General features: G+C 22.9%; 1 protein-coding gene and 1 long non-coding RNA gene across 2 annotated transcripts in view; one reads left to right on the top strand and one right to left on the bottom strand.

Moving 5' to 3' along the window:
• Nucleotides 1-268: 268 nt before the first annotated feature.
• Nucleotides 269-22,414, top strand: part of LOC126901624 (G-protein coupled receptor dmsr-1-like) — a 58,625-nt gene continuing 36,479 nt past the window's right edge. The window contains exon 1 of the mRNA XM_050678242.1: nt 269-461. The gene's annotated coding sequence lies outside the window, so the exon portion shown is untranslated. The remainder of the gene's footprint in view (nt 462-22,414) is intronic.
• LOC126901646 (uncharacterized) overlaps nt 3,168-22,414 on the bottom strand; it is a 26,522-nt gene continuing 7,275 nt past the window's right edge. The window contains exons 2-5 of the long non-coding RNA XR_007703075.1: nt 12,467-12,659; nt 11,402-11,498; nt 4,533-4,600; nt 3,168-3,334 (exon numbers count right to left, since the gene is read on the bottom strand). This is a non-coding gene — a long non-coding RNA (uncharacterized LOC126901646). The remainder of the gene's footprint in view (nt 3,335-4,532; nt 4,601-11,401; nt 11,499-12,466; nt 12,660-22,414) is intronic.

Here is a 22,414-nt window from a genome sequence, read left to right as displayed (position 1 = left end):
GTATGTTTTCTGACATTGAACATTTGAACATTTATTAGAATTATAAGGTATAATATATATATATATATATATATATTACATATTTAATAAAATTAAAATGCTCTAAAGATTTTCGTTCAAGTTTTTGAAATAATTAAGTGAAAAAGGGACAGTTGCCCGTATGGAGTATGTGTAAAATGTGTTATAATACTCAAACAGCCTGTAGGAGCTTGCGCGGGTTGGAGAAACAGATGTCGTGTACCCGTTCGACCGGCTTCTTATCCGTCACAGCGTTTGCCATTTGGTCGTCCGCTACTTTGCTGTTAGTATCTAACCGTCGCGCATTCCGTTACCAACGTTTAAATTACTATCAATAACGAACTTGTCTTATGTCTAGTTGTAAGTGGTTGAAAAATACAACTATAACTTTTTGTAAAATATAGTTTTAAAACATTGGCGGAGAAGCTAAATAAACCGAAAACGTGAGTACTTTACAATATAAAAAGTTTAAAATATGAAAAATATTTTTCTAAATAAACAGTTGAATGGGTAATAGTATAAATAATTTTTATTTTTCAAAACACGAAATATTATGACGAGAGAGATTAAATTAGTCATATAGAGCATATTTTTAACTTTTTTTATTTTAGGAGTAATGAAAAAAAGAGATCCTAAAAAATACTGTTTAAGTAAAAAAATTCAAAATTTTTATTTATTTTTTATTCAAAAATAAAACAATTTTTTTTAAGTGTAATTACTTATAATTCAGTTAAATAGAAACATTTTCAGTTTTCCAAAATTGTGTGGAAATATTTCAGAAAAGAAAAAATTAACAAATGTAAATCAATTAATTTAATATAAATTATGATCAAGCAAGTATCAGATAACAAAAAAGTTTTTATTTTTATTTTATTTGTTGGACGTTACTCTCATTCTGGTGCATTGTTTCTCACACTAGCTAACTAAATGAATATATTTGAAACGACCATAACATTCATAAGTTTTTATGTTCGTTTCATCACTTTTTACTATCAATAAAAAAATTTTTATTTTAACATTAAAAAAGTAATAGGTAAATCTTAATTACATTTTATTCAACATTTAATGTGTGTATTTTAATAGTTTTATTCGAAGTAAAATAATAATAAAAACAATTAGTGGAATTTATTGAATAAAATATATATATAGTACAACAAAATCGCGTACTTTAAACTTTACAATTATCAAAAAAACGTTAAGATTATAAAATTCTACTTAATTTTCTTAAGCATCAAAAAGTTATAATATATATTTAATTAAATAAAAAATAACAATATTAGTATAAAATTATTTATTAATTTTAAATTATTTCAAAATTAAGTTTTGGAACTATACAACAATTTTTGTTAGTATTTCAATTGTTATGCTGAAAATTAAATTATCACAAAAATAATATAACATTCATTGTTATCAAGTAGATATTTTAAAGTGTAAATAATATTTATTTATGTACAAACTTTGTTTTAATAGTACTGTAAAACTCGTAAACGGCATAATAATTGTTCAATAGAATTTATTAATATAATTTACTCAAAACATCCACTACGAAGGTATTTCGAATAGTTTTAATGGCAGGTATAAAATTTAGCAGTGCACATATTCATTTTGAATTCCCATTTCTGAGCTATATGGTGGGCATTCAGTATTTCCATTACACTCTGAAAGAAGTCTGAAATTTAGGATGATTTGTGCTTAATTTTGATAAACTAATCACTTGTCTTGGAAAGTTGTTAAAAATTATTTCAAAAAAGTATTAGAATACTTCTTCATTATTAATTTCTCTGTAGGAATCATTGGAACAAATTTTTTATAAATAATACTGTAAAACAGCTATAATCTTTATTTTGGCCTTTATATTAGTGATATTGTATGATTAATTTTTATCAAAAATACTTAATAGTGAAAATTAATTATTATATATAAATAAGTGTTAGGCATTATGATAAATTTATTTTAATAATTATGAATCATTAATTTAACTAATTATAATTAAATAATAACAAAATATTTTTTATTTTATTATATTTCTGGATTTAGCAATTTTTAATTATTTTATTAATTCAACCCGTATTAAATATAAGGTTGTCAAGTTTATTTTTTTAAATGACAACATATATATTTAATTATCTTATAAAATAAGAAAATGTTCTTATTATACAAATGACAGGTCGATAACAAATTATTTAGTAAGTTATTATCATTTTAGAATATATACTAGAAGTGAGGCGTGGGTATGGCAATATTTATTATTAAACATTTCTTGGTTGCATCTATCTTCATACCCTGGATTAAAAATGTTCATAACTTTCAATATAAAGTCCAAAAGTTGTTACCGACAAGTAATTTTTTCAATTAGATCTTTTAATTATTTATAAGGTAGTTCAATATGTATGTCGCCATTAAAAAAATAATTTTTGAGCTCTTTATAATGTATAAAATATACTTCTTGACTGATAAATTGAGCAAACTATAAATGGAACCAATAAAAAGTTTTAATATTATAAGGGATAAATTAAAAAAGTTATTTATGACTTATAAATCAAGAAAAATACTAAAAAAACTAAAAATATAATTTTTTAACATAATTATAATTTTAAGAGATATAAGGTGGTGTTTAGCGTTAAAAGAATCACTTTGTATTTTAATTAGTAATTTAAATTCTAATTTATTATCCTGTTCATCTCATCATTTCAATATTAGTGGGTTTATAAGTCACTTCTAATCATATTTAGTATTTTCATTTTCATAACTAAAGCAATATGAGTGACATAAACAATTTAAAACCGTCATTATTATCAGTAAACAAATTTATGCTTAACAGAAATAGTGCATGTATTATTTGCCGTTCTAAAATTACAGGATACACTTTGACAAATTACTTATAGGCAATTTTTAATACTTTCATTATGTAGTTTTTTATTTTTTTTTACAAATATAATTTTTAATAATAATAATTTATACTAATAAATGTTTAAAAAGATAAATCAAACTTTTATTTTTATCTTTAATACAATATTGAACCCTCTGTATAGGATAAATTAATACCTTCTTAGATTAGCATAAAATATGTTATAATATGTTTTTAACATAGTTCACAACTGTAAAAATTATTTAACAAAAAAGTATTACAAAATTTATTAGTTTATTAATTTATTTTTCATTTTTAGGAGATATAGCTCTTTTTTTTTATTAAAAGCTTATTACAATTAAAGTAACAATTCTAATATAAATAATTTTTCGTTTTCACTAAAAATATTATGCATATGTTCATTGTATTTTTTCATTGACATTTCACAGTGGCTATAGCCTTTGTTATCTGCATATAAAATATTTAATTTGAAATGTGCATTGATGTTTATTAAAAAATATTAGAGTGTGATAAATTTTATATATGAATCATTATTATTTTTAAAGAATATTTTATTTCTTTTATTTTTGTCAGAATGAATATAAAAAAATGATACATAATTTAATTTTTTAATTCCTGGAGTAGAATTTCATTGATAAAAACAACATTAAATGACTCATAATGTTCTGATTTGGTTCAAAGTTTACTTGTGAGAGTATATGAGTAAAATGGTATATTTATACATTTGATTTTAATATTAAAAATTGATATTAAAAATTCAATACTTTGAATCAACAAAATAAAATAGAGGATTATTCGAGAGATCTTCTTTATAGGTCACAAAAGGATTTCAAGTGTAATAAAATTAGATTGATAGTGATACAGATCAACCAATTTTGTGTATTTGATGTAAATAATTTTTGTTGTTCTATTATCGAAAAGAGCACGTAATATTAATTGAAATATTAAGATAACATTGTACTATCAAATAAAAATAACTTCGATCTTAAATCATTATCAAGGACTGGTAGTGTATTTGAGTAGCCTTGTCAATGAGTGCTAGACATTATAAAAAGGAAACAAAATGGTGCAATTCTGCTTAAACATACTTGAATCTCGTTCAGAGAAATTCGCTTTGGGCAATTTAATGTACACTATATTTGTTATTATTTTTTTTATGTATAACATATAAGTTTAATTTAAAATTTTCACGTGAATAAATATTTTAAATTAAAGCACTAAAAGTGTACTTAAAACTGGTAACTACAGTTATATACTATCATTAATTTTAAAACATTTAACGTAAAAAATGTTAAAATTAATCATAAATTATAAATATATTTAAATGTACCATATGATTTATAATACTCTCTTTTTTTTTTGTTAAATAATGTTTTTTTATATGAACAATAATAAATATTAAGTTTATCGTTTCGTTTTTTATGGTTCAATAAAATTGTTTGTAATTTTTTTGTCTATCATACTATCAAGTCAAAAATAGGGGTTCCCCATGTAAAAAAAAGTTGAAGTTAAGGTTTTTTATCCTTGAAGAAATGACAAAAAATTATTTAACAACATAATACTGTAAAGTTTATAGAACCAAATCATTTTTCTCTATACAAAAATTAAATTTTTGTAATAAATTCATAGTAAATGACTGTCTTACCCAATATTAGTCATCTTGTAAATGATATTAAAACGAAAACAGACAGTCAACGTAAAATGTTGTCTAATCTATATAAAATGGTTGTTATTAAAATTTTAGATGTTTTAATATTAATATTTAATTAAATTACTTTATTTATAGTTTACACTTTAATTTTAAACAGACAATATTATCTTATACTGAACTAAATCAGTATAAGTTCTGTGCAGTTAAAGATTAAATTGTTCCTATTTTAATCCGTTCCCGTTTAGTTTAAATGACTCTGATCTTATATCTGGTCAAATATTGAACACTTAAACTATATAGGTACGTTTCGATCTGTCAAACCGACATCATAATAAGTTTAAAATAGGTTTAAAAATTGAATTTGCACTTTCTATACATAGTTTTGTCGGTTCAATATTACTAACACCTTAATTTTGTATGTTGTCACAGACTGATATTAGTGTATTATTCAATATAATTGATCACTAAACTTATTTCCTAATATCAAATATAAACTTTGCAATATTATCTTTATAGTGAAATATGGATAAAAAAATAGTTGGATCAAGTATAATGATATCTGACAGTGATTAAAATCACTATCAAAAATAAACGCTTCGATGCAAATCTTTAGATAGTGTTTAATTTTAAAAAAATTGGTGTTTTATTCCAAAAGCTACTTGATCTGCTGGTTCCTTAATATCTCGATTAAGATAAAGTATGTCGAATGAAAAAGGGTTTATTAAAAAATATTATTTCTCATAAAAAAATTGTGTGGATCCATAAACTTTTCAATAAGTTATAGCATTATAAAGTTAAATATAATATAAATAATAAAATCGAGAATTTTCACACGAAAATAGCATTCGGTAGCCATTTTCGCCGTGAAGACAAGTCCAGAGGTCAAATTTTTTTTTTTCAAATTAAAGTATATTACATTAGCTTTAATTTAAGATATATATAAAAGTGTCAGACCTTCCGGAACATTTTCAAAAGTTAAGTTGAAAAAGTTAATTTTTTGTGAAAAAGTTGTCATTTTAAATCTCCCCCTGTGGGCAGAAAAAATGTCGAATTTACAAAAAAAATATACCAACTGATAAGTAAAGACATATATATTATATTGATATGTTCATTTTTGAAAAAGTTACGGCAATTTTTAGTAAAAAAAATTGAAAAAATTTCGAAAATTAGCGATTTTTAAATTTGTAATTTTTTTGGAGGTTTCCCCCATTTACGGGGAACGAGGGAAATTTTTTCAATTTTGAAGGGTAATGTCTTTGACTAGATACGATTTGTGATCTTTTGACGTATCGTTGAAAGAAATCCGTTCGGTGAGAGCTGAGAAAAAGTGGTAACAGACACAAAAAAAAAAACACATCATAGTAAAACCAATACCTTCTCAGCTTCGCATCGAAGCTAAAAATAGTATAGTCATGTGACACGCAAAATAAGTGAAACTAATATTATTTAGAATTAATACTGATCTATTACATAGATATTTTCTTCAAAAATTAATGTAATTTTCTTCTAGTTCCAAAAATAACGACAAACTATTAAAAATAACTTCACGCTGGTTTGTTGTACATTAAAATAAAAAAATATTAATTAAAATTGATAGATCTGCCAACCCATACAATTTATTTATTTTGATTATTCAGTATATAATGAAGAAAATATAAAAATATTGTATACATATGTATAATAAATCTCAATTACATAAAAAGTTTTTAACTAATTTAATTCCACTAAAAATAGTTCTTAAAGGTATAAGTGCAGTTAGAAAAAGTTTATCGTCCGATTTATAGCCAAAGAAAAGAGGAAAATTTTTTTTATTTATTAAGGAAATTTTATAATTACTATTTACAATAAATTTATCAGAAAAGCTCAATATTTTTTTTGCATTTTTATCGTAATAAATCACTTAGATAGAAATTATAATAATCATTTCTAAGTAGCTTTTGGTGTTTAAAAAGATTCTACAATTGAAATATCGAGAAGATAATTAATTTTAATGATTTATTTTAACTAAAAAAACCAATCAAAATGTTGTTAAAAAAATCTACTCAATTGGGTGTATTAGTTGTGATAATTTGATGTAACATAAAATAAAGTTGGTCAAGAGAGCTGAGAAAATAAATAAGAGCCATAAAAATAAAATTACATAGTAAAAAAACTTTAATAATTCAGTTCTGTATATTTCATACAGAAATTAATTATTTTAATGATTTACTGTAACTAAAAAAACTAACTAAAATGTCGTTAAAAATCTTAACAATTGAGCATTTTATAAAATTTGATTATAATTGTAAAAATTTATTGTTAAATTCAAGTGAAACTAAAAATAGTTTTAATTATCTACATTAAGACAAAGAAAGAGAAGACGAATTTAAATTATTTAAACTATTTAATGATCCATTATTAATCGTAGAATTATATATTAAATAATAACAAATATCTTTTAAAAAGAAACAAAATAATGTTATTTTTTTTAAATAGTATCACTAATAACGGTCATCAATAACAAAATTTTATAAAATAGGTGTAGCAGAGAAACAGATTGTGTCTTTGTATCGAAGAGGTGTTAGTTTAAATTTCATTCACACATAAAAATGTTTGGAATTTTTTTCAATAGAAGATATTATATATAATTAAATTAAATTTTTATACAATGTTAAAAATGTTTGTATTTTACAATTGTGGATATTCCAATTTTTAAAATAATTTTATATTATATTTGAGTTGTACGTTTACATTAAATAGTCGTTAAATTATTTATATTAAAAGTTAAGTTAATAACAGAAAAAGTTATATGCCTAACATAATTAATAGTTTGCGTGTATTAAATTTGATAATCAAACTAGATAAGGATAATTGAAATAAATATAATTGGTATGATACAGAAATTATAAGAAATAACATATATATATGTTATATATTTGTGTACATATTAACCGTTCTATTTTCAACGCCCCCGAGTATGTTATGAATGTAAAGTTACCACAAACAAGTGATAAGTTAAGATATAATGTTAATATTAGGATTGAAAAATTTAAATAGAAAAACAACGAAAAGGATTACTTTACATATATTAATTTAAATTTTAAATACACAATAACATTAATATCAACCAACTTTCAAATAAATTCTCATTTATTATCAATAATATTTCATATTTATTAATTATAAGTATTACCTAAATAATTTTTAAATGAATCAAATTAATTAACTTTATGTGAGACAATTAAAAGAAAATATAGGGAAAGAAGAAAAAGCTGTGTATGGTATTTATAGATTTGGATAAAGCGTATAAGAGACAAAAAGGTAGAGGAAGACCACAAAAGAGATAAAGGGATGTTATCAATACAATATGAGGATGGCTGATGTGAGCGTAGATGATGTAGGGATCGTGTATAGGAGAAATTTAGGATAAAAGTGGCTCATATCATATGATTGGGATTAAGGCGAGGAAAAAGAAGAAGAAAAATTAAATTAATTAACTTTTAAATTATTCAAACATTTGTAATGTTACCCGTTAAAAAAGATGGATTAAAACTATGGTCAATAAAAATCAATAGAACTTTATTCAACATCATAATATTTTTTGTAATAATAAAGTAGGGGCAGTATTTTTAATTAATAACACTATATATACATTAGGGATTTCTTTCATTTATGGTTTTGATACGAAATTAAAAAGCTAAAGTATATGTTTAACGTTAATAATAGTAACATTGTTTTCGAAATATGTATTCGCGATTATTTAGTGGTTTTTGTAGCTTTTTAGGTTAAATATTTTTCATATTTTTTATTTTTAAATTAATATTTTAAAAAAAATTTCAGTTTTAAATCATTTTTTTAACATTATTAATTTTAAAAAGCTTTAAAATTTAAAAAAGTAATACATCAAATTAAAATTTTTTTGGATGATTTATCATCACTATATATTAGTTCAACTAGGTTTAATGCGCGTTATTTTGACGCATAAACCAAGAAAATCAGTCTAGTAAGAGAAAAAATTTTCATGGACAGAAAACAAAAAAAACAAAATTATGACAAAACCTTTTTAGCTTTGGATCGCTAAAATATAATTATGTTTTATTATTATATACAAATTTTTTAATTCATTTATAAATTAATGAATTTTTAATTATTCAAAAATTTATATGCTCTACATTATTATTATTATTATTGAGCATATTTTTTTAAATTTAAATATATTTATTATTTATTTCTATATAATCTAATAATCAAACACAATTGTGATTAAATTTAAGTAAATATAAGAATTTTCCAATGAACATACAGTTAAGTAGTAATAATATAGAAATATATTGTTATTATTTCGTCCTCTGGTGTGTTGTTGGATTTCATTTTCTTTCATGAAATGTTTTGTGTAAGTGTATGTTTTTATTTATGTTTGTCTATTAAAATTTTTAGTTCTCGCTGGACCAAGTTAATGATCAATTGTTCAAAAGAACCTGATTTTAATTTAGTTGAATTTATCAGCAACGACAATTTATAAACCTCATCATTTTTAGAAATTAAGAAAATAACTCAACATAAGGCTACCGTAAGAATAGAATTTTCAAACAAAAATTTCTATATTTTAAAACACTGAAAACACATTTCTAAAAAAACTTCAATAGAATATACAAGCTACAATAAGCTTTCGTTTGGTATGAGATTGATAAAAATCCAATGAAAAATCTAAGTACAGAAAAGGTTTCAAAGAGATTATTATTTAAGCATGCATAAAACCTTTTTTTCATCTACATTTTTGAAAATGTTCCTAATAGTCTGAAAACTTCTATATCTAATTAAAAATTTTCAAATGTATTGCAATATTTTTTAGCCAAACAAAGTTTTGGTAGAAATTTTAACATTCTTAATTATAAACATTCCTGAAAATCAACCATAAGGACCAAAAAATTGGTTAAACATGATATCTTGGATCGAAATTTCATTTTTGTTTTTCAGATATATGACCATAAAGGAACTTTAAGAGTGACACACACTTTACCCCCTTACTAGCTTCCTCAGCCATAATAAGGTTTAGTTAGGTCGACAACTGTGGTAAAACTCCCATCAAATCGTTAGATAAAGTGATCAAATAGTTGGATAAAGGCTTAGGAGGTGATGATGACAATGAACTATATTATTACAATTAAGACACTCTTGAAAAATAAATAATTTAGTTTAAAAATTAGAATTTTTTATTGCATTAAATTTATTTAAATTATCAATTTTTAGAATCGTCTCTAATATTTAATATTCATAAAAAACTTTTAAGTATAACTCATATAAGTGTTGTTATTGATAACATATTGAAAAGTTTTTACTGAATGTTAAAACTTGTACAGCTATATAAAATATAAGTAACCATAAATATCTCACAGATTTATGTTCCTCTAGCTTTAATATTATAAATCCCTAAACAATTTATATTAAAATCATAGATTGCTAAAACCTTTTAAACGTTTGGGTTGGATTTTTAAACTCTTTAACATCAAAAGAAATATAAAAATTAAAAACATAATATTATTTTTCATTTTAAATATCTATGTAATAATTTTTTTAAATAATAATGTTCAAACTTTAGGGTTTTGTTACTTTTTAAATTTATGCGTTTTAAATATAAAGAGAAGGAATTTAAATGTATGCATATGAAAACATTAAGATAACTAATTTATAAAGGGAATGTTTGTTAATAACATAAATAATAAATGAATATTCATATTTTCCTGAAATATATTGACCCTGTCAAAATTAATTTTAAGTAAACAAAATATAAGTAAAAAAAAACCATTTGTATAAAAGAATATTCCTCCTTATGTGAATTAACTTTCAATGAAAACTTGGTTTAATAGTATAAAGTTATTAAAATAATACTTGTATTATATATTTGAGAATATGTGATTATTCTAAACGGATTTAAGTGGGAAATTAATAATGCATAAGTTTTTACTATTTTTACAATTATAAATTAAGGAATATAAAAAATATTCTCTGTATTTAATTCATGATAGTTTTATTTTACATGTTTTTCAACTTTTTTAATGCTACAATAATAAATGTGTTTTGCGACTCCTCCTTTATAGTGTTTGCCTGGTTTTGTCAAATGTATTATGTAACATCTGCAAAATACCTAAGTATCTATGAGCGATATAATAATACAACAAATTTTGGCCAAATAATATAAAAGTTTTATCTAAGATCAAATGTAACATGAAATATATTCAAGCCAATTTATTTGTATGATTTAAAATTTAAAATTTGGGAATTTTTTTATTTATATTAACGGTATTGTTAAAATATTTTTAAATATATAATTTTTATAATATATTATTGATCATTAAAAAGAAAAAACTAACTATTTTACAACATTTTTAACATCTCTAATAGTTATTAAGTATTTTTCTTTATTATTATATCCATAAGTTAAAGTTTTTAAATAAAATCATTAATTATAATAATTATAATTAATGACAATTATTGTCATAAGTTTAAATTAAAAAATTTAATGAAAAAAAAATTAATAGCTTTATGTATTGTTATACTTTGCGTATAATAATTATTTTATAATTTAGTTGATTTTTTTACTTCCAAATTTAGTTATCTATCGTAATTTGTAAATTATTTGTGACTTTTATTTCATAATTTGTTGAATATCTGAGTACTAAGGAACGCCATATATAATTACACCATTTTCGTAAGCGTAAAAATAATATAAATTATACAACATCTATTTCATAATTTAGATCGTTTTACCAACATTGTCAAATATTTTTTTAAAATCATGTATTAAAACATTTTTACAAATTTTTGATCTAGAAAATTAAAAATATTATTTTAAAAGTAAAAAATGTTTAAAGTATTTAACTTACTAGGCTTCGTCTAGTTGGGGTTCCGCCCTAGACAATGTGACCTGCGGACTGTCTTTACAGATAGGAGACTGATTCTAGAAGGAGTACCACACCCAACCTGTAATAAAAAATTTGTTACATGGTGTTAAACACACACAGTATGCTAAAAAAATTTTCCCCATTTTCGCAAATAATTCTTCTGAAATAACGTAGTCGAGCTTTTTCATTTAAAAAAAAAAATTTAAATCGTATGTCGTTAAGTAATTTTTCCAGCATTGGCTAGTTTTTCAATGTTTTATATTATAATAATAATATTATTGATCTCAAATTGATATAGTCATTTGAGTTTACAAAAATGTAAATTGCATGAGCATATTAAAGTCAGAAAGTTTAACCTAATCCATTTAAAATAAAAGTTTTCTTGTGTACTTAGTATAAATAAATGTAAAGGATTTTAAACAAAGAATTAATAAAAGGGTTATATTGTATATTTACAAAAACTACCTACGTTTCTATGGTCTTAAGTAATTATAAAAGACTACTTTGACTCATCCTAATGACTATTACAGTAATAGTTTCTACTATAAAACTAACAAAATTGTTTGCATAAAGAATATCTATTATACATATATATATTTTATAGATTATATTTTGTTTAACTTTTTAACTGTACGTAAATGTACAAAAATTATTTTTTATTACCTCATACAGATTTATATTATATAATCAATATAATAAATAAATGTACAACTTTATTATATGTATGTATACTCAAGACTCATATAATCTTAAATAGTCACTAGTTCTTTTTTTAAGTTAATTAATAATTTAAGCTACTCGCGCAATAAAATAAATATTATTGTTAAGATTAATAAGGAAATTTAATTTAATTGTTAAAAAACAAAAACAAAAATTAAGTTAAACAAGGACAAAAATACAAATGTATCAAAAATTATGTCTACAAAGTAAGGTTTAGCGTTAGCTAGATGAAAGAGGAAAACACGTATTCTTTACACATAAATAAAATAAAATAAAATAAATGTATAATAAAATATAATAGAATAAAGTAATTAATAAAACACACACCATTATATAAACAAAATTATAAAATAAGAAAAGAATATGCGGTCTCCGATAAGATCCATCCGATGGTCTGGATGTCCAAAAAACCGGGCTGTATGTCGTTAGCGGCTCATCATTGAGAACAACAGAGACCAAAATCGAGAGACATGTGCACTATAGTACGGTCAATGGCAGAAGGAAAAAAGCCAATTCTGATCTGAAAGCAATTTCAAATTGATAACGGTCAATTTTTATGGAAGGGATCAATACCGATAAACAATTTAATTTTAATTGTATTTATTCTCCCTTGTCCACCTTATCTAAGATTCAACATCAGAAATAATAATTGTTGACATCGTTGTGTCAGAAAAACGTTCATTCGCGCATTTTCTTTCGCAATAAAAAAAAGCAGATCGATAGCAAAAATTATAAATGTTTATCTTTGAAATCGTGATATTGCAAGTATATTAAGTAATGTATTATGTAAAAGAAAAACTAGCAATAAATACTTTTTCAGACTTAAAAATTCAATTCCATAATTTTCTCCATTTTACTATACTAGATTATTTAGTTACAATTTTACAAATATAAGCAATTAGATCACCAATAATATTATTGAAAAAAATTTCCTTTAGAAATATTTGGTATTATTTGTATGAATATAAGTTTTAAGTAAAACTTTTTTGATCCACTTTACACATTTCAGTAAATTTGACATAGATCTTGTGGTATAGAATTAAGTTGATAATTTATAAATCTTATAATCCTTTTATATAAAACTGAACTGTATAAAAATACAGAAAATATTTTTAATTTTATCATATTTTACTAGCCCAAACGTGGGAGGAGTGTAGTGTAAAAGATCATTCAGTTGCCGCCTTAGCACTGATTTTCCGCTGCGCTGTTTGTTGATGGGTGACCATACGGGGATTTTAACAGTGACGCACACTTTGCCTCCTTACAGGTTCCCTCAGCCCTAAAAAAGTTACGTTAAGTCAACAGATGTTGTAAAATAACGTCAAATCGTTATGGTAGTGCCGACCCCAATTAATGAGATGGATAGTATGGTAATGTGATGATGATATAAGCTAAAACGTGATTCTTTTATCTAAGTTGTTTTATGAATGAAGAAAAAGAAAATCCCATCTTAAGTTAATTTTAAAGTTCTAAGCTTTATTTTATTATGTTCTAAATGCATGTCTCATGATTTGATTTAGTATAAAACGTATAATCCTACTCTATAATAAAAACATAAAAATAAATTATGTTTTGCTTATTTTTTGTATTTTATTTAATTATTATTTCAGTCAATAAGTAATTACAAATCATGACCTTCGAGATAGAACGCCATTTCAAGAACTATATTTTACCTAGTTTTTGACATATCACAACAAAATAATTATATTATTGAAAAAGTAATTGTTTCAATAAATATATATATATATATATATATAAGTATAATGGATTGCTTAATGAAAATAAAAATTATACTATAAACTAAACAGTAAATGGTTTTAGAAAAAACTGATTTTATCACGCATAAATATTTACATGTTTGTTGTATTTGACTGAGGGTTTTATTATTATACATTAATAGTTAAAAAAAAAATTGATTGCTACTCGGTAAAATATATTGATTTAAAGGTTTTAATATGTTTAATGTTTTTTACTTTTCAATCAAATATTTTTTTTATATTGTCATTAAAATTTATGTAGCAGAATTAAACTGCAATAAAAAATTGTCAGACCTTCACACTTAAATAATTGTTTAATCAAGGCAAATTTATACATTTTCGAATTGAGATATTTGTTAGTTAAGTTTTCCTCAATTTTTCATGTTATAATGTAAAATTTCAATGAAAACTCTAATGAGTTAATGTGTATCATAACACTATCTCTAGTGCTAATTCATTTTGTTTTAAATTTTCAAAGGATTCCAAACTAAAAATATTAATTTTGATACTAGTTAACTGAAACTAAAAGGCGTTTATAAATATAAAAATAATAAAGTTAAAATTTTTTGACGTGTTCTAAAAATTTACATTTTACAGCTTAAACTTATTAAGGTCTGTAATATTTATGAGTTTGTAAACAACAAATTGTTTAAAATATTAGTTATGTTTGATGGAAACAAATTATTATTTTTCGCTAATTAATAAATTATTATTTAATTTATTTTAATATTAGAAAATTTGATGTTTAATATTGCGAAGCCAATTCTAAAAAAACATTTTAGTGGAACCCTTTTTACTTAGTATTTACTTTTAATTACGCTTAGAACTAAGCATGGAACTAGTGCATGATACTAAGCAAGTAAATTGGTGACTTTGCCATTTCGCCGGACTCGTATTAATAGTTCCAAAATTTTTTAGATAATTACTTTATAAATCATTAAAGAAATGTGTATAATTTTTTCTTTTGAACAATCAAAGAATTTATGTTCTTTTTTTAAAAATAACGTATTTAATATTTCTATAAGAAAATAAATTTATTTTTTAAGTAATCATTCTTTTAGCTTCGATGCAAAGCTGAGAAGGTATTAATTTTACTATGATGTGTTTTTTTGAGTGTCTGTTACCAGAACAGTTCTTACAGAACTGATTTCTTTCAACAATACATTAAAAGAACACAAATTGTATCTAGTCGAAAACATAACCTTCAAAAATTGAAAAAAAAATTTTCTCGTTCAAATGGGGAAATCTCCAAAAAAAATTACATATTTCAAAAATGCTAATTTTCGACATTTTTTCAATTTTTTTTACTTAAAACTGCCATAACTTTTTTAAAAATGACCAAATCAATATAATTTTTTTTTATATAGATACGTGAGNACTTTTTTAAAAATGACCAAATCAATATAATTTTTTTTTATATAGATACGTGAGGACATTTTCTGACCCTTTACCTGCCCAGAGAATGAGATTCAATATGACAACTTTTTCTCAAAAAATTAACTTTTTCAGCTTTAGAAAGTGTTCCGGAAATATTGACACTTTTATATATATCTTAAATTAAAGTTTATGTAATATAATTTATTATGGAAAAAAAAAATTTCGAACTTTATTTTGTCTTCATTGTGAAAATGATACCGTATGCTACATTTGTATTAAAATTCTCGATTTTAGATTTTACATTTTTAACTTTATATAACTATAACTTTTTTTAAAAAATATTGGTGATGGAAAACATATAATTCCTGATTTGAAATTAGCACGAAAAATTAAATAATAAAAGTATCTATTTTACTCTGATAAAAATTTTTTGCACACCATTTATTCATAATTAACAACAAATTATTATCAAACCAGTTCTGTGCCAAGCCTTTAATTTTTATATACGTTTGCTATAAAAATAATAACTACTTTATAATTTTTTATAAATTCCCCGAAAAAATTACAATACTAAATTATTAAATATCAATTTCATACTATGTTGAATTGCTATAATAGATATTTATTCATAAATTATACTTATAAATTACTCTAAAATTTCGTAATTAATACGTAAACTTAATATTTAGAGAAAATTTTCTATGATATTTTTAAATAATGATTTACTTATATTAAACATTTTAAAAGTTTGGCTTATTTAAGTAATATTTTTTTCTTGATTTATAAGTGGTTAAATACTTTTTTAGGTCCATCCCTTATCTTATAAGGGTAACAACTTAAATTGCAACATACATATAACTGTTTAATATAATAGAAAAATATCCAACTTAAAAAATGACTGGTCATAACAACTATTATACTAGTAATAAATATTATACTCTATAGAATAAATTGTTTATTGTCTTGTGTTTGTTTAATGGATAATACCAGCAATTAAAATTATTAATTTTATTAAATAAGTTTTAATTTAGTTTTAAAACTTCTTAGCTAAATCAAAAACCAACAAAGTAATCGGAATTACCTTAAAATTAATTTATATAAAACAATAATTGTTAATCAACTAATTTGGTTATTATTGTAATGTTGTAACATTCAAAAGACTGATTTTTTATTAACATTGACGTGAAGCTAAGAAAGTAATAATTTTATATGGGTTTATTTTGTGTCTGTCGCCACATTTTATCACCTCCTATTGGATCCATTTTGTCTAACTATACGTCAAAAAATCACAACTCGTACCTAGTTAAAGACATAACCTTTAAAAATTAAACAAATTTCCCTCGTTCTACGTGAATAGAGGAAATTCTCCAAAAAATTACGATTTTTAAAGTTCGTAAATTTCAATAAAATTAAAAATTTTTAATTAAAACTTAATATTAATATTAATATCATTTATATTAGAAAATAGATTTAAAATAATTTATTTGTATATTAGCTTGGGTAATTATTCGATCATTAGCAATCGTTTTTCTTAACTTGATCCTATAATTTTCCATAGGCGGATTCAAAACTTGAAACATATATATTAAGTAGGGCTTTTCATCTTAAATTTAAAAAAACATAATTGTCCCGTCACCTTAACTTCTATGTGCAAATAGTCACCGTAGTTAAACAAAAAATATTAATTTTGTGCAAGTAATAACACGTTTTATAATTTTCTATTTCTTTTTTTTTTTTTATTTAATTTTTCTCTTTTAAAAGAAAATTTTGGTGGTGGGCTTTCACTATTTTTAGAGTAAGAGCTATAAGTGGAAAATAGGACCTCTTTTTAGAAAATAATTCTAATTTAAGAGTATTATTTTAATGGTCCACCCTTGTATACAAACATAAATTTAATTAATTGTATAAAATTTAAGAAAGTTTTGTTATTATCGAAATTCATCTCTTGTCAAACATTCACCGGTCAGTAAATAAAAAATTGACATAAACTTGAGTCTGTAAACCTTTAAGCTTTGTATAAAAGTTTTGGATTGCGCTTAATTTCATTATTTTAAAAGTATTAAAATACTACCATGTATAGTTTTGACAATACCTTTATTGTAAATGTATAAAATGCATAAATGTTAAAATCTGATTAAGATATAAAATAATTATACAACATAATTATTATCATAATGTAGTGTATTGTGTAATAATACAAAAATAAGGATGCAATGTGGGAGTATATGTGTATTGTTTATATAAATATGTATTGACCATGTTTGGGGATTTGGTCTATTGGTGAGCAACGAGGTTTTATCGGGGTTATAGAATCCGAAGGTTTAGAAAAATAAAGACATGTAGATATAAAAAGAAATAATTAAGGTTCCTCTTATAGAAATATTATAAATGACCCTATTGGTAACCTGTAATAATACACTGAGGCAACGAAGAGGCGGTGGCCATCTTACGAATACTCAGTCGAAGTGATAAACAAGGTGATCGAAATCTGGTAAAACACTCATTTTCTCAGAAACTATTGAGAATTTTAAATTTTTGTAAAAAGAAAAATGATTAAGTTTATGAAACTCTACAATAATATGAAGTTAAATAAAATTTTTTTTTATCCCTTCAGGGATAAATATGTTTATTTATAATTTTTTTTAAATGAGAACCACTATTTTTGATTTGATAATATGATAGAAAAAAAATTACAAACAATTTTCTTCTTATAATTTTTTTTATTCGAACAACCGTTTACGTTTTATAATTGTTTAAAGATTTTGATTCTGAGAAAAAATATTATCATTTATTACGTTTCATAATATCGGTGGCAGTGCAACAGCTATTTTTGATCCTTAAGTCTTACAAACCCATAGACTGCTATTAATAATACACCGAAAAACTGATTTGAATCTATTATTGTTATCACTCATTTAGTGCTTAGTAAATTTTTATAGCTAATTTACCTGTCATAACTTGATCAATAAAATTTAGTTTATGCAATAGCAAATAAAAATAATGACTTGTGTATTTAATACAGTAAAAAAACAATAGAATTTTAAAACAAATAGAAATTTGGCCTAAAATCACTTAACTTTAACAAGCTGCAACGGACAAACGGTTAATTGGGGAAAAAAAATTATAAGAACAAAGTTGCTTGTAATTTTTTTTTCTATCGTATTATAAAGTTAAAATAAAGGTGCTCATTTAAGAAAATTATTAATAAGAGTTTTTATCCTTCAAGGTACGAAAAAAATAATGGTTTTACTACAAATTATTGTAGAATTTTTTGAACTTGATATTTTTTCTCTATAATAAAATTTAAAATTCTCAATATTTTATGAGAAAATGAGTGTCTTACCAGATTTTGATCACTCTGTATATATCTTCTTCCTCGCCTTAATTCCAACTACTTGGGGTCGGCCACCCTTATCCTAAACTTCCATTTGACACAATCTCCCACATCCTCTACGCTCACATCAGCAGTCCTCATATCGCATTCAATAACATCTCTCCATCTCTTTTTTGGACTTCCTCTGCCTCTTCTTCCTTCAACATTCATTTCTATAATTGTTCTTACAGCTTTTATAGAATTTTGTATCCTCGAATAATCATCATTGTGTCATTCTTGTAATGATATTGTTTATTGATAAGTAAGCATAAAATATATAAATTAATACATATGAATGATATACAAATCATTTTTATATAACGTTAATATAGTTTGGTTTTACATTTGAGACTAGGGTTGACACATTGTGTTTATTTATTAAAATAAGAGTAAAAAGAGCTAACAAGTATAATTTATAAATTTCTTAAAAAGTAATTTTTAAAGGTGACTAATTGACTCATGAATCGTGTAACATAATATAATTAAACGATAGTATGCGTTTGTTAAATATTTCTCCAAGTTATTTATTTAAAAACAATCATGTTATTTCAAGCATATGAATATAATTTATAAATAAAAGTATAAATAATCTTAAATGAAAAACTATTATTTTGGACACGAATATTGTTCATCTCTTCGTGAAACATTTTTTAATACTCTCAATAAAAGACCTACAGTCTAATATTAGTATAATTAACATTATACATTATAAAAAAATATGCTAAATGGAAAAAATTATTTGTAAAATATTATAAAATAATACTACTAACATTAATATCGCTTTTCTACTATCGATATAAAAATATAAAATTGATACAACGCCAGGGCTAAGAACCAAAACCTAAGAAATTAGTTATGAAACCGAATATAAACCATATCTTCTTCATTTTACTCGCTTTTATCCTAACTACTTGGAGTCGACCAATATAAAACCATATGAAACCTAAAAAAAACTTTAAAAGTTTTTGATAGATATATCGTTATTAATCAATTGTTTATTTGTTATTATAGTTTTATATTAAACTATATTGTTTTATTTTGGAATGTATTTATTATTTTTAGTTCAACGTTAAGTGATAGAAAATAATAAAAACATGATTTTTCTTATTTGTTTTGTTTCAGTCTTTCTTCGAAAATACGATCAGTTTTATTGTTTTTTTTTGTCAAAAATATATTATGTTATTACGCTGTCATTATCAAGGTTCATAACTTGTAGCATAAAATTTTTTAGTGATACTTATGTATGTTTATAAATTTGTACTAGAAACCACCAATAAGATAAATACAAAATTGTATATTACACATTTTAAAATTTAATTAATATCGCTGTTATACTGCTTTGTTTATTTTGTATTTTTATAATTTTTCATAAATTAATAATATTATATATTTTANCTGCTTTGTTTATTTTGTATTTTTATAATTTTTCATAAATTAATAATATTATATATTTTACAATATATAATTATATATTTCAACAAAGTGGTCCTTTCCTATTCCCTTTTTTTCCTCTTTTTTAGTAGTCCTTTGATTTTAAAATATAATATATAAATAAATACTAATTATAATTATTAAATTTAGTATGAAATTGTAATTTAAACGGAGAAATTATAAAAATAATAAAGAAGTTGTATTTTGCTTTATTTTTACGTGTATAAAAATTTAAAGGGCTTGATACAATAAATTTCAATAAAAACTGTTTGTTACTATAAATAAATGCACTGAACTACAAGGAACTTTCATCAGTAACAAAAATATACCATTCTAAATCAACTTTTCGCGATGTTTTCTTCAAATCTGCAATTAGACTTTTTCTATCACTTCTAAGTTTTAATATTATTAAAAATTAGTATTTACATATAAAAAATTCGCATCGAAGCTAACTCAAATTTAAAAATTACTTTTTCGAATTTAAAAAAGTAAAAAAAATTTAATATGTTTAATTTCTAATGTCTTATGAACTTTATTCTATGTCAATTAAATTATATAATATTCATGAAAGTCAATATATTCTCCTAATAAGATATTTTAAAATAAAATAAAATACAAAACCTAGAATTTTAATAGAAAAATAGCATATTTTTGAATACGGTAGCCATTTGCGCATAGAAGATAGGTCGTCNCAAAAATAGTGTTTTTTTAACTACGGCAGCCGTTTAAATGTAGAAGAAAAAGTGTCGGGACAAATTTTTTTTTTTCATTTTATAGTACATAAAATATGCTTTAATTTTATATATGTTTAAAGGACACAGTATTTCCGGAACACTTTCAAAAGTTAGTTGAAAAAGTTCTATTTTTTACAATATTTCAAGTTTTGAACGCCCCCTATATATGGGGAAATTGTCCAATTTTCATAAAAAGTATGTCAAATGAAAGATGTACTTATAATGTATTTAGAAAAAAAAAATTTGTGCTGATATATACATTTTTCAAAAAGTTATAGTATTTTTAAGTTGAAAATTTAAAATCGAAAATTTTAACACAAAAATAGTGTTTTTTTAACTACGGCAGCCGTTTAAATGTAGAAGAAAAAGTGTCGGGACAAATTTTTTTTTTTCATTTTATAGTACATAAAATAAGCTTTAATTTGATATATGTTTAAAGGACGCAGTATTTCCGGAACATTTTCAAAAATTAAGTTGAAAAAGTTATTTTTTGTAAAAAAGTTGCTATTTTAAATCCCCCCAGTGAGCAGAATAAGTGTTAGATTTTCAAAAAAAATTATATCAAATGAAAGGGAAATATCTAAGGTTTCAATACAAAAAAATATTATTTTTATTTGTTCATTTTTGAAAAAGTTATGGCAGTTTTAAGTACAAAAAACATCCCGATAAAAGGTAATTTTTATCGCAAACATTACATTTTTTTTTAAATTTTCGACAGCCATTTGCACATAGAAGATAAGATGTCGGGACAAATTTTTTTTTTTCATTTGATAGTATATAACATAACCTTTGATTTGATATATGTTTAAAGGACGCAGTATTTCCGGAACATTTTCAAAAGTTCAGTTGAAAAAGATCTATGTTTTTTACAATATTTTAAGTTTTGAACGCCCCCTATATAAGGGGAAATTGTCCAATTTTAATAAAAAGTATGTCAAATGAAAGATGTACTTATAATGTATTTAGAAAAAAAAAATTTGTGCTGATATATACATTTTTCAAAAAGTTATAGCATTTTTAAGTTGAAAATTTAAAATCGAAAATCGAAAATTTTAACACAAAAATAGTGTTTTTTTAACTACGGCAGCCGTTTAAATGTAGAAGAAAAAGTGTCGGGACAAATTTTTTTTTTTCATTTTATAGTACATAAAAAAAGCTTTAATTTGATATATATTTGAAGGACGCAGTATTTCCGGAACATTTTCAAAAATTAAGTTGAAAAAGTTAATTTGTGTAAAAAAGTTGCTATTTTCAATCCTCCCCAATGAGCAGGTTAAGTGATAGATTTTCAAAAAAATGATATCAAATAAAAGATAAATATCTAAGGTTTTAGTATAAAAAAAAATTATGTTGATTTGTTGATTTTTGAAAAACTTATGGAAGTTTAAAGAAAAAAAGTGAAAAAATTACGAAATTTAGGGATTTTTAAATTTGTAATTTTTTTGGATATTTCCCCCATTTGCGGGGAACGAGGGAATTTTTTTTTCAATTTTTAAGGGTAATGTCTTCAACTAGATACGATTTGTGATCTTTTGACGTATTTTTGAAAGAAATCGGTCCAGTGAGAGCTGAGAAAAAGTGGCAACAGACATAAAAAAAAAAA

The sequence above is a fragment of the Daktulosphaira vitifoliae genome, unplaced genomic scaffold (assembly GCF_025091365.1).
Source record: "Daktulosphaira vitifoliae isolate Bord-2020 unplaced genomic scaffold, ASM2509136v1 Scaffold_3, whole genome shotgun sequence".
NCBI lineage: Eukaryota > Metazoa > Arthropoda > Insecta > Hemiptera > Phylloxeridae > Daktulosphaira > Daktulosphaira vitifoliae.
The sequence above is the reverse complement of the archived record's forward strand: the minus strand, read 5'-3'. Positions and strand labels throughout refer to the sequence as shown.